The following is a 13,409-nucleotide window of genomic DNA, read 5'->3' on the forward strand; positions in this document are numbered from 1 at the left end:
ACGTCATTTCTTTATTACGACCATTCATTATCTCGTTGTCACTAGTCGATAGTATGGCGCAATTTATCACATAGTGCCTTTGCCCAAAATCCGGCCTGAGGTAATTAGTACGGTAGTAGCCCTTTTAGAGCTACGTTTTAGTACTACGTTAATTTTTCCAGTACATATTTTTAGTGATAACCTCACTTAAACGTAAATGTACAAACTATATTTTTGGATAATGATAGTTATACTTTGGAAAAATACTTACTCTTACAAGAGACACACACACAGAACAGTTAAGTCTTGGTAGAAGACTCCTTTTGTTACTAATAGGAATCATAGGGATTTCTAGGGATTTTCAAACATTTACAGTTGAGCTACAAACATTTTCATACTTATACGAGCTTTCTTTCATAGCAATGTCAAGTCTTAGTAATTATAACACACACATTAATACTTATGATCTCACCAGCTTTATAGCTGATACTTGCTTTCAAAATTACTTGTATCCTCAGGTCATCATAGACAGGTACCGATGCAAGGAGAAAGGAAGATGGAGCTTATTCAAGACTTATCTTTCATTTTGATTTATGCTTTAGTGTTTATCAAAATTTGACAGAATACAATTGTATAATAATTATTTTATTAATGCAATGGATGATGTTGTTGCTTGTTTACTACTTTACATTGTTGTTGATATTATACATGACGTCCTCCGCCCCAGAACGTTCCGCCGTTCTTGGTTTTGGGGTGTGACATTTAGATTTTCTCTCTCACCAAGAACGCCAAGAACACACACTAGTTCTTGGTGGCTAAAAACCTTATTCCGAGCTTCCTAATAGTACGGCCGTACACACCTCATGGGCCGTACACACCTCATGGGTCGTAAGCCCTAGTATTTGGTCAAATATTGACCTTAAACACTCCTTTTAGCTATGCACAGGACTTAGAACACTTCGGGGAGGCTAGAAAGGACCTTTAAACACTGCAAATCGCACCTTTCATCGAGTGTTTATGGCCGCAAACTCATGGGCCGTATACCAATTTGGGGCGTAAACCATGGACCGCAAGCACCTCGGCCGCAAACTCTTGGGCCAAAAACCCCATTGGGCTGCAAACCCATGACTGTACACCCTTTGTTATGACCGCAAACTCCTCTCCTTCAATCACATATGATTCTAACAATTAGTTCTAAGTGTTTCCAAGTCCCTAAGGTGGTTTCCTTCCATAACAAATAGTTTTATGCCCTCATCTAATACATATATGTGCTTCTATATGTTGAATAGGATTCGTTTGTGTCCGAGGCTTCATTTGACACTCAGCAATTCGTATCGACCTACACTCGAATCCCACGTCAAACAGTGAGTTCATAACCCTATGCTTTCATGGTTTTTAAACGTTTTCAGGGGGAATACAAGCCACACATAAAGGTTTTCGATGGATCAAAACTTATACAATTTATACAAATCATTGGTTTTCATAAAGCGTTTAGATACTTAATCCCTTTTGTATTATGAAGAGCATAAAGGACATTTTCTAAATTTAATTGCCTAGTTTTTTGAACATTTCAAAAACATAACATTACGATTAAACTATAATGGGTATAGTTTAGGGGATATCATTACAAGTTTTACAGATGCAAACTACTACACGGGTGAATACATAAACTATGACAAATTTAGTTTATGACACACATTACAAGAGTACGAAAGTTAATAATTATTTAAGCATAATTATTTTTACTCTACAAAACATACATCAGATTTACATACGAAAGAAAATTACGCTCATATATTATTACTTGTAAAGTCGTTAACCTAATTGGGAGACAAGTCCTTGGGCGCTTACAACATTAACTAAGTGGAGGACTACCCTTATGAACCAGAGTTTCCTGGAAGGAAAGCGTGGCTTTTGTGCATAGATCTATACGAGATTTACTATCCCGCACCTTGATGCTAGCTACAGTCGGACTGGCAGGTCTACGGGTGACAAATGTCATAAAGGATATCGACATCCGTTTCACATCGTATCAAGTTTAAGTATGGTCATTAAACTCGGCAATAATACGATAGTTTTACGTAATAATATACTTCTCATGAACAATTTCTTTAATAGCATAAGTACGGTACTTATGCCTTACAGTTTCTGAACCATTAGAGCAACAAACACATGCATATCAGGGAAATGAGGGATTTTCCCAGACCAAACCTCAGTACATTACATACTGGCAATAGCAAGGGTTTTTAAAAATAGAATATACTTGATATACTGGTGGTAGCCAGGTTTTTCAAAACAGAATATACTTCATATACTGGTGGTAGCCAGGGTTTTGATACGAATCTGTCACACCCCCGGCCATGGCGCAACACGCCGGGAGTGGGACTAAGTTTATGGATCACAGATAAACTGAATATATAGCACAAGTACAACGACAAACAAAACAACATTTATATTCCATCATTAAGGTTTGAATACAAGGTTCTTACAAGTGATAATAGATAGTAGTTGCCTTAAACAAGTAGGCAAATACAAAAACTAGATAGCTAAGTCGTCTGAAATCCACGACAAATCTTCCGTCTGAAAGCTTGTCTAAGGATCCCCTGAGAATACATGTACGTTTGAAAGTCAACACAAAGGTTGGTGAGTGTCACAGGTTTTCTGCTAACACAGTAATACTTTTATTAAGTCTAAAAAGTATTATCTTTGTATGTATAACAACAGTTAAAACAGTGTTTGCAATGAGTCTTTAAAAGCCAAAATGTATAGTTTGTATAAGTAAACCCATACGTAAAACTGTGTTTGTAATGAATCTTTGAAAGCCAAAATGTTATGTTCCATAAGTAACTACATACTTAAAACTGTGTTTGAAAGCAACCAAATCCATGGTTGTAAGGGTAACGAATAAAGTTTTCTGCCAAGGTTGTACTTAACAACCACAGATACGAATAAACAAGCATACAGATATACGGATACAGTTATCTGCTAAGGTTGAACTGAACAACTGCAGATACTGATAAACAACAAGTATATTTTATAAGTATACACGTAAATTGTACGATACTTGTTTAAACAGTCGACAAAACTTAGTATAGTGTACACAAGCACATGTATGAGCCTAAGATACAAGTTCTATAAATTGTATAAATGTATAAACCTATATATTTATGTCATAAACAGACATACGGATATACAGATAAAGTTATCTGCCAAGGTTGAACTTAACAACCGCAGATACGGATAAACATGTAATTTATAAGTATATTTGATAATCGTACACATTGAAGAGTACGATACTTTTTTAAACTTTGAGTACAAGCACATAAATGAGTCTAAGATACGAGCTCTACATGTATTCTCCCCCCCCCCCCCCCCCGAAAATATGTAAAATTGGGGCCATAACACTCACCTTAAAGTGTGGTTGGCGACTATTTGATGCGAGAAAAAAGAACCTAGAGCCGTTGCCGTGAACACGAATCGTCGAGATTTATTTAGTTTCCTAGGAAATATTAATATAAATTAATTTGATTGGTAACTTAACCAAAACATAGGGTCCATTTACTAATTAAAGTAAATGAGACCAAGTTGGTTAATAATTTTTAAATAAGAATTAAAATATTTTATTTAAATTTTAAGTTTTGATATTCAGATTTATTTTGAAAATAAATCACAGGAAATGGTTCAATGTAAATAAATAAAAAAATTAGTTTATGTTTTAGGACTAGTTTTAAAACTGATTTCTAGGAGAGGGGTAAGTTGTGTACATTTAAATTCAAGTTCCAATGCCTTAGGACTACTTTTGAAAGGATATTTGGTTTGGGGGTTAAAATAATTAATTCGGTAACAATGTTTGATTTAAAAAAGTTTGGTTTAACATACCTCATGTTAGTCGCAACTATGCATCACCAAAATAATGATCAATAGAGATGGCAACGGGGGCGGGGAACACAGGGGACCCCAATCCCCATCCCCATCCCCGAATCCTCATTCCAATCCCCATCCTCATCCCCATCCCCATTGGGGAATATAAATAAACCCCCATCCCCACCCCCAACGGGGACTGGGGATCCCCGACGGGGAAACGGAGATTTCTTTATCTCTTTTAACATGCAAACTTTTACGTAAGAAAAAACTCTAAATTTCAATTTTACCAGCATAAGTTTAAAGATTTTATAAAATATATAAGTACCCATAAATTGCATAAATATAAATATATATATATATATATATATATATATATATATATATAAATTTTCTACCAAATTTAAATATATACATGAAAAATCGAGTAAAAAATAATTATCAGATTGATATTTAACGTAAAATAGATCAACCAAAGAGAAAAAATATATATACACGAGTTTAAATTAGATAAAAGAAAAAGCAAAAAGTATAATTTCAACCAAGTAATTACTAATGACTTAGATTACTTAGTTCAAATTTTATGTATTATAAACTATATTATAAATATACGTTCTGTATTGTTTTTATATATTAATATATGTCGGGGGCGGGTACAGGGTTGGGGATTAAGGGTATCCCCATCCCCATCCCCATCCCCATCCCCATCCCAACTTTTTTTATTCGGGTATCCCATCCCCGTCCCCATCCCTGGTCAACCTGGGGATTCCCCAGTCAAAACGGGTGCGGATTTCGGGTTCCCCGTTGGGTATGGGGATTTTTGCCATCCCTAATGATCAATCAGAAACGTAAATGGTCCTATTTGATATTTATTTTTAAAACAATTTTGAAAGGGAGGGACTAAAGTTGTTCAAGTTGGATAGACAAGGGTTTAATTTAATTAAAATTGAATGAAGTTTGTTATTTAGGTGTTTTAACAGGAGGTTCCTGAGTTTGGTTCTCATGCCCGACGAAATACAAAAACGAACGAAGCTGTCGAAGCAGGTCCCCGGCTTTAGTAGTTGCAATCGAAGGAACATTAAACAAACAACAAAATATAACGGAGGGGGTGGTGATGACTTACAGCAGGTGGAGGCGGTGGTTTGAGGCTGTAATAGTGATGGCGACGGAGGTGGAAGGAAGCTACTCCGGTGGTCTTCTGCCGCCGGTTTCTTGCTTAAAACGGTGGGGTTCGATGCAGGGGAGGTGGAGAGACTCTTGGGGATCGATTTCAGCAGCAACCCAAGGTGGAGGTGGGTTTTTCCGGGTGATGGCATTGAGTGGCCGAATGGTGGCAGTGGTTGGTTTGCCTCCTGTTTTGAGCTGGAACTGATAGAGGGAGAGAGGGAGATTTAAGAGAGAAATGGAGTTGTGTGCAAATGAAGGTGGTGTGAGCCTCCTTTTATAGTTGAAGTTTCAGACAAATTGTAAGCCCATGCCTCCACCCATGTACCTTTGGGAAAGCTTGCACTCAAGTAAAGAGAAGAAGGGAGAAGAAAACCCACGTGGGCTAGAAGGAGTATTAGCTGGCTTCTAAGCCATGTGGGTCCCACATATGGTCTCCCATTTATTAAATGTCCAAAAGTTGACTATTTTTTGGTTTATCGGGACTCTGGTATCGAGTAATGTTTCCGAATGTACCGTTAGATAGAGTTTAATTCAAGGATTCCAGAACATTAAACGGATTAATTTTTGGACTTACAGAACTCCGGGAAATCACATTTAAAATTTTGCATTTAAACGGCTCGCAGTGTCCGTTTTCGCGACTTTTGTGAATATTTTCATAAAAATTATTTCGAGTGTGGAATTAAATAATAGACTATAACCTGATTCCAAAAACGCTCTTGGAAATCCCGTCGGCAAAGCGTAAGTGCCTCAACGGATCGATTCAGTTTTATGCGATTAAAGAAAAACAGTGTTTTACTGTCTATTTTCTTAAAACTGTCGTATCTTTTGCATACGAACTCCGTTTTGGACCTTCTTTATATTTTCGGAAACAGGGAAATCGAAAACAGGGAACATGTACTATAATATTTTAATGTTTGTTTTGCTTAAAACTACTTAATGTAAATTTTTAGTTTTTCTAATGCATTAATTAGCGTTGTCGTTTAAGCGGTTTGATTCGGTTGACAGTTTACACATATGGAAGTAAGTTATCATCTGACATCATGTCATAATTGAAATAAAATAATTATTTTACTTTAGATGCACTAAAACCTCAGTAATTCGGATAAACAAGAGATTCACAGATAGATTGGCGATTATAATAATAGCCCTAAAATTCGGGTTGTCACAGAATCACACTTTACATATAATGAAAATCAATCATTTATACAAATTTAATGACTAGTTTTCAAAAAATATGCTTATGAACTCACCAGCTTTATGCTGATACATTTTTAAAACTGCTTGTGTTCTCAAGACAACAAAAGACAGGTAGTTTTGCCAGCTTTTGGAGAAGACGGAGCATTTGGAGTCTCATCCTTTACTTTTGTCATATACTAATGTATACAAACTACGTTTTCAAATAGATGTAAATATTCATATTATAATGTAATGGTTGTGTTTACTTTGATTACTATGATGCAATTGTTGTGATACTATGCATGACATCATCCACCTCCGGACGTTTCCGTCATTTGTTTTACGGTTCGGGGGTGTAACAGATTGGTATCATAACTATTGGTTATATTTAACAAAGTATACCGAACCTTACATGGTATACAACTATAAACACTAAGGGGCCGAAGTGCTTTGAGCTAAAAGTATACTTTAAAATATAAGTATTTTACAAGAGGTATACAAGTATACAGACGCACCAAAAAAAAAATCACGAGTAGAAGAAAACAAAAGTATTTGGATGTTGGACACTGCGGTTAAACCTGGGCAGTTATGTAATCATGTCTAGGGTCAATATAGCCTGATCAACTATATTTATTCGAGACATGAACAACATGTGCTTGGGAGTGACTATGATGTTGTAGCAGGCCTAAAACTTACCAAGTATCCATACAATAAGATATCAATATAACAAAACATACAACTTAAAAATACTATAGGGGTATTTTACTAGAGGCAAAAGCATTACAGAGATTCATTTCAAAGTGCTGCTACTCATTCTTTTTAGCGATAGTTTACTTGCATTAGTAACTCTTCCTTGTTTACCGCTTAGTAAAACACTCTATCTATCAGGCTCAGATATACCTTGCTTCATATCTCTTGATTCAAATCTAGAGGACTTACCATCCTCTTCTTCCTGATTATTTTTAGAACAAGATGCCTCCGAAGAAAAGACCCGGCAAAAAGAACAATACCCCGACAGATCCGACACCGCCTCCTCCTTTGTACGACCCCTCTATGTTCCAGGCAGCTGTTTCAGCCGCTGTGGCTACCGCTATGTCGCAGATAAATCCTAGTGGCTCTAGTGGGTCGAGAGGCGGTACTCATCGCCAAAATCATGAAGGTAGTGTGGGACACCAGAAGGAGTGCTCCTATAAATACTTCATGCACGCAAAACACACATCCTTCGACGACAATAGATGTGTTATTGCTCTAAATCGATGGTTCGAGAAGATCGGATCCATCTTCGAAATTTGTTCCTGTTCTGAAGCCAACAAGGTGAAGTTCGCAGCTTGCATTTCCACTGACAGAGCACTGACCTGGTGGAATAGTCAGGTCAAATCCCTAACCCTACCAGTGGCAAATGCCATGCGTTGGGAAAGTTTTAAGGAACTTATGCTTGCTGATTATTGCCCAAGGGGCGAGATGCAGAAAATAGAGCACGATCTTTGGAACCTGAAGATGAAGGGTTCTGACATTGCCTCCTATACAGCTAGATTCTGTGATCTGGCTCTCCTTTGTCCGGGAATGGTCACTCCGGAAAGCAAGAAGATAAAGAGGTACATATGGGGATTGACGCCCCCAACGCAAGGAATTGTCTTCGCTGCTAGACCTACCACTTTCGACAGCGCCAAATGCCTGGCGCAGACATTGATAGATCACGGGGTTGACCTTGATAAGGTGGTAGCCGCTCCCAAACCAAAAAAGGCAAGCGCTGGAAAAAGAAAATTTTGGAAGCAACGAAAGGGCCAGACTTTGCAGGAGCCCTCAAAGAAACAGCAAACAGTGGCAGTTCACGCTGCTACTACTCCTGCTGCTGCCCCTGCAACTCAAGCACCTACCAATAGATATGCTGGTACCCTTCCTCAATGCGACAAGTGTAATTATCATCATAAACCTGGTCCATGCCGTGAAATGCTCTGCAACAACTGTGGCAAGAAGGGTTACACAGCTCGAGGCTACAAGACACAAGTCCAACCCACTAACCAGGCCCCTGGAGCAGCCGTTGGGCAAGCCTGCTATGGTTGTGGAGAAGTCGGGCACTACAAGAGAAATTGCCCCAAGGCAACAATAGCTGGCAACACTGGGAGGGTGTTAGCAATGGGCCAGGAGTAAGCAGTTGCAGATCCCACCGTTGTTTTGGGTACGTTCCTCCTTGACGACTCTTATGCATGCATTCTTTTCGATTCTGATGCGGAGAGAAATTTTGTCACTCATGCATTTGAACATCTTCTCAAACATAAACATCAACCTTTGACTGAAACATTTACTGTCGAGATGGCTAACGAAAATAAGGAGAACGCTAACGACATATTCATAGGTTGTACCCTTACCCTAAACGACGATTCCTTTCCCATCGACCTTATGCCAGTCTCCATAAAAAGCTTCGATCTCATCATCAGCATGGATTGGTTGATCCCCAATCGTGCTAACATCCTTTGCTATGGAAAAGCTATTTGTCTCAATCTTCTCTCTGGCGAAGCTCTCATGATCTATGGTGAATTTGTATGAAAAAACATTTACTGCCTATTCCAGAAGCGAATAAGATCACATACAGCACTTGAGATTGGTGCTGGAAACACTAAAAATTGAGAATGTGTACGCCAAATTCTCCATGTGCGAATTCTGGATTCGAAAGTAACTTTCTTAGGTCACGTGGTAAGCGAGGAAGGCATACACGTGGACCCTTCTAAGATCAAAGCGATAGAGAACTGGTCAACACTGAAGACACCCACAGACATGTGGTGAGACTGTGGGGTGGACGGTAGCGTTAGTATGTTGGTAGCATAGAAGTGTTGTAAGACTATGGGGGTGGCCCGTAGCATTCACTAGTTGGCAGAACGAGTATAGTAAGACTATGGGGTGGCCCATAGCATTTTTCGGTTCCTACTCGACAGTAACAGTGTATCCGATGCGTGATTTGCTGGCAGCGTTTGTCAGATAGTTTAAGATAGGGTAGGGTAGCCGCCCGGATGTGAGTGGGCCACAATATGATTGGATTCAGAAGGCGGTAGGTCATTGGAGACTAGGAGTGATGTAAGATTGCGGGTAAGCCGTAACATTCATTATCAGCTTAGTTCTCATAGTATGGGCGGGGGGCCGTATCTCCGAGCTAGCATGATAAGAATCAGGAAAGTTTAGCTACTCGAGATTAGAGGAGGAGTGGGTCTGCATAGCCCTGGATAGGTGAGACTTATGGGAGAGGCCGCACCGAAGTATAGACGGGTGAGACCCGTCAACGAGGCCCGAGTCCTTTTAGTAACAGGTGAGACCTAGTAGAGACCTTAGGGTAAGCTGGGGGATTGGGGATGCTAGATCTTCTAGAGCCAAAGTGGCTGGGCTGGTAGAGCAATTTAGGAAGTTGATGTATCTCCTTAAGTTGCTGAGAGCGACTGAGGGAATGTTCTTGCATTCGGCAACCGGTGGGGGAGCGCTATTTCGGGTAATGGTAGATCAGTTAGGACCAGGGTGGTCTCGGTTCATCCGGTAGGAGGATGGGAGTCAGTAGGACTTCATGCAGGAATAACGGTAAGGGAGTCGGTGCGAAAAGCCATGAGCTGATCGGGTGATGTTACGTTGCTCACCGCGGAATCAAATGATCTCAGAGTAAATGATTTAGCTCTGTGATGCCGTTCTCGTCTGAGCCTTAAACGTAGTAGACAGGGATATGCTACTCGGAGGATTGTCAGAATTCTCACGTTGGGTGGAGTTTTCAGTATTGGAGCATTGTATGTGGGTTTATTCTGTGAGTATTGGTATGATGGACGGCACTGGGAGTGCCCGGGATTGCGGTTTCAGCAGAGGATTGGTCCTCAAAGAAGATTGGGAAGGTTTGTTGCTTGTGGAAAGTCCCTTGGAAAGGCCAGTGACAGTGCAAGGTAAAAAGGTAAACCCTTTGTATATCAAGGGTAAGTGTAACAGGAGTATCGGTGAGGTTACCGGTTGGGTAAAAGTGTTGTACTCGAAGGTAGTAACGATCGAGTTATTCTGAAGATGACATCTTCAAGGTTTGGATCGGATGGGCGGAGTGTGTAACTAGTGGTAAAGCGGTAATTGGATCATAGGTATTATGCATGCATGAAAGGAAGACCCGGGGGTTAGCCCTAAGCATTATGCATGAGAGACCAGGAGATGGCTCCTGGCACACAATATGTTAATATGTATGGCAAGACGACCCGGGGGTTAGCCCTAGGTAATATGCATGAAAGACCAGGAGACGGCTCCTGGCACCCAATATTTTAATATGTATGGCAGGAAGACCCGAGGGTTTGCCCTAGGCAATATGTATGAAAGACCAGGAGGTGGCTCCTGGTGCATTGTATTTTATTATGTATGAAAGACCAGGAGGTGGCTCGTGGCACACTATATGTTGAGTAGCCTAGTATAGTAGTATCTATAGTTGTCTTTGTGATGCTTGCATGGAAGACCAGGAGTGGCCCTTGGCACTTCTCTGTAAGACCCAGGGAGTGGCCCCAGGCTTGACTAATAAGACCACGTGCAGCCTGTGTCATAACAACAAGACTATGTTTGGCTCATAGCACCTTACTTGATTATGGATACGTTTGTTATGTATGGCTCATGGTTATGTATGGCATGTATGGATCAGTTGATATGTATCGTATGTGGTATCTGGGGAACTCACTAAGCTTCATGATTACGGTTTTTAGCTATTTGTTTCAGGTAGTAATGTATTTCCAAGGAAGGAGCTCGGGGCGATTGCAGCGCATCACACCATGTTTTCCGCACTAGATGATCTTTGGGATTTAAAAGTCTGATAATTGTTATATTAAGAATGTTATTAACTAACTGGGAAAAATTTATTTAGCAGTTTTTAATCAATCAAAATGAAATTTTTGGTCTTGAATTTTGGGATGTTGCAAGTTGGTATTAGAGCCTTGGTTTGAGGGATTCGGGCACACTCTCAGTTGTGTCTGGACTCAAACTCGGGGCTTGATATGAAAATTTTCAAAAGGAACTTATAAAGAACAAGATGTGTGATGCGTGCATTCGACTGAGCTCAAGTGAGTGGTTCCCAAAATACCAATACATGTTTGATATGTGACATGATATGATTATATCAACTGCATGCTAGATTAGGGCTAAGTATCTAGGAGGATGCCTTTTATGCCTGGTATACGATTCTGAGAACTGCATGCTAGATTAGGGCTAAGGATCTAGGAGGATGCCTTGAATGTCTATTGCGTGAGTTGCATTCTAGGACTATCTAGTCTACAGTAGGATAGCCTGATTAGGTTATGCTTGACGTGGTTACTCAATGCACGAATGTTGCTTGCTTTGTGCTATAGGGGTCCTGGCTAACTTTAACTAACTAGTGAGTGGATATGTAATAGTATTTGCGAGTTAGTTAGGGAAAGGAAGTAGGGACTCCTAGTTCAGCTGATGGAGGAGAGTAGGTCGGAGGGTGCCCTAGGAAAGCCTAGGACAAGATTAGTGGAAAAGGGTATCGGCAAAGGGACTTGGTGAAGTTGAATCAATCCTTGAGGAAAGTACGGATATAATTTATCTTCCGATGCTCCACATTCCTATCTATTCTTAGGCCCTGCAAATCAGAACAAATGTGAAAACCACATCCTGTATCAAGTACCCAAGAAATGGAATGTGATGAATAATTAGATTTAATAGTGTAAATACATGCATAGGATGGCTTGATCTTTCCATCCTTGATGGCCTGTAGATATTCTGGGCAACTTCTCTTCTAATGCCCTATCTTGTGGTAGTAGTGGCACTCTGCCTCCTTTGGGTTAGAGTTGGATTTAGCATAACCAACTTTGGTTCTACTAGAAGAGGTACCATCTTGGGATTTTCCCTTCTGGTGGCTCTTTGAGGGAGCCTTCCTCTTCTTACCATTCCCTTGCCCAATAGCAAAACAGGGGCAACAATTGGAGCAGGAGTTGATGCAACAGACTTATCCTTGAGATTGCTCTCAGCAGTCCTTAGCAAGCCTTGAAGCTTGCTCAAGGTGACCTGTTCCTTATTTATGTGGTAGGTCATGCGGAACTGGTTGTTGCAGGGAGGCAAGGAGTGAAGGGTGATGTCAATCACCTGCTCTTCATCAAAGTTAACATTCAACTTTAGCAGACGATCAACATATCTATGCATCTATTGCAGATGAGTGGTAAGGGACTCTCCACTACCCATTCGGGTAGTGATCATCGAAGTGATGATCTCATACCTCTCTTGTGTCACACTTTGGTGGTACCAGTCCAACAAGTCTTGATGCATCTCGTAGAGATACATGTCCTCATAGGACTTTTGGAGTTTGGAAGTCATGGTCACTAGCATGATGCAATGGACTTTCATGGCATCATGCTCGTGGGGATCAAAGGCAGTGATCTCTTTGGGAATGTCATTGTTCATGTCAATCTCCTTCAGTTCCTTATCAAGGACATACTCTTTGTATTTGTAACGGGTGACCATTCTTATGTTACGGATCCAATCATTAAAATTGTTTCCGTCAAATATCACCCTCCCATACAAGTTCATGAGTGAGAATGAGCTAGAGGAACTCGAGCCAGAAGCGTTGTTGTTGTTCATGTTCGACATCTGAAAAGGAAAAGAACAAAGTTTGATTAGAAATGAATCCCTAATTAAACACCCAGATGACAAATTAGGTCTAGGATCCAACAACATTATTTACATATTAGAAGAGGGATGCCGTAATCTAACATGCAAATAGTTTCAAGGTAAGTGAATAACGATTCACTAATTCTCCACCATGAAAAACGAAAACAAGATTAAGTTTTTAATGTATTGAAAACTCCTAGATATTTTGAGATTCACTGAACCTTTTAATGGCATGTTTAAATCTCGATATGCCTCTCAAGTTTGTGACTGGGATGCCGAGGAGCACAAAGCAGGTGTGTATAACCATGCAAATGTACATGGTGCCCTCATTGTTACAGTCACCTATTCAATGTGTCGGTTAACCACACACGCTCCATCGAACTATGACAAACAATGAGTCGCCCTTCATCACTTTGCTTAGAACCCAATTAGTTTGCCGGTTAACCACACATGCTCCACTAACGTCTTAGCAAGGGTCCAAAGTGTAATTTCATGGAATTGCATCAATTCACTTTTCCTAAAATAACTAAGATTGGGAATTTTTTAAAAACATTTAGTTACTTTTATAATTCATTATACTTATTAACGAGATAGGGTTGCCCTAT

This window comes from Lactuca serriola, chromosome 4, assembly GCF_051521515.1.
Source record: "Lactuca serriola cultivar US96UC23 chromosome 4, Lser_US96UC23_V15, whole genome shotgun sequence".
NCBI lineage: Eukaryota > Viridiplantae > Streptophyta > Magnoliopsida > Asterales > Asteraceae > Lactuca > Lactuca serriola.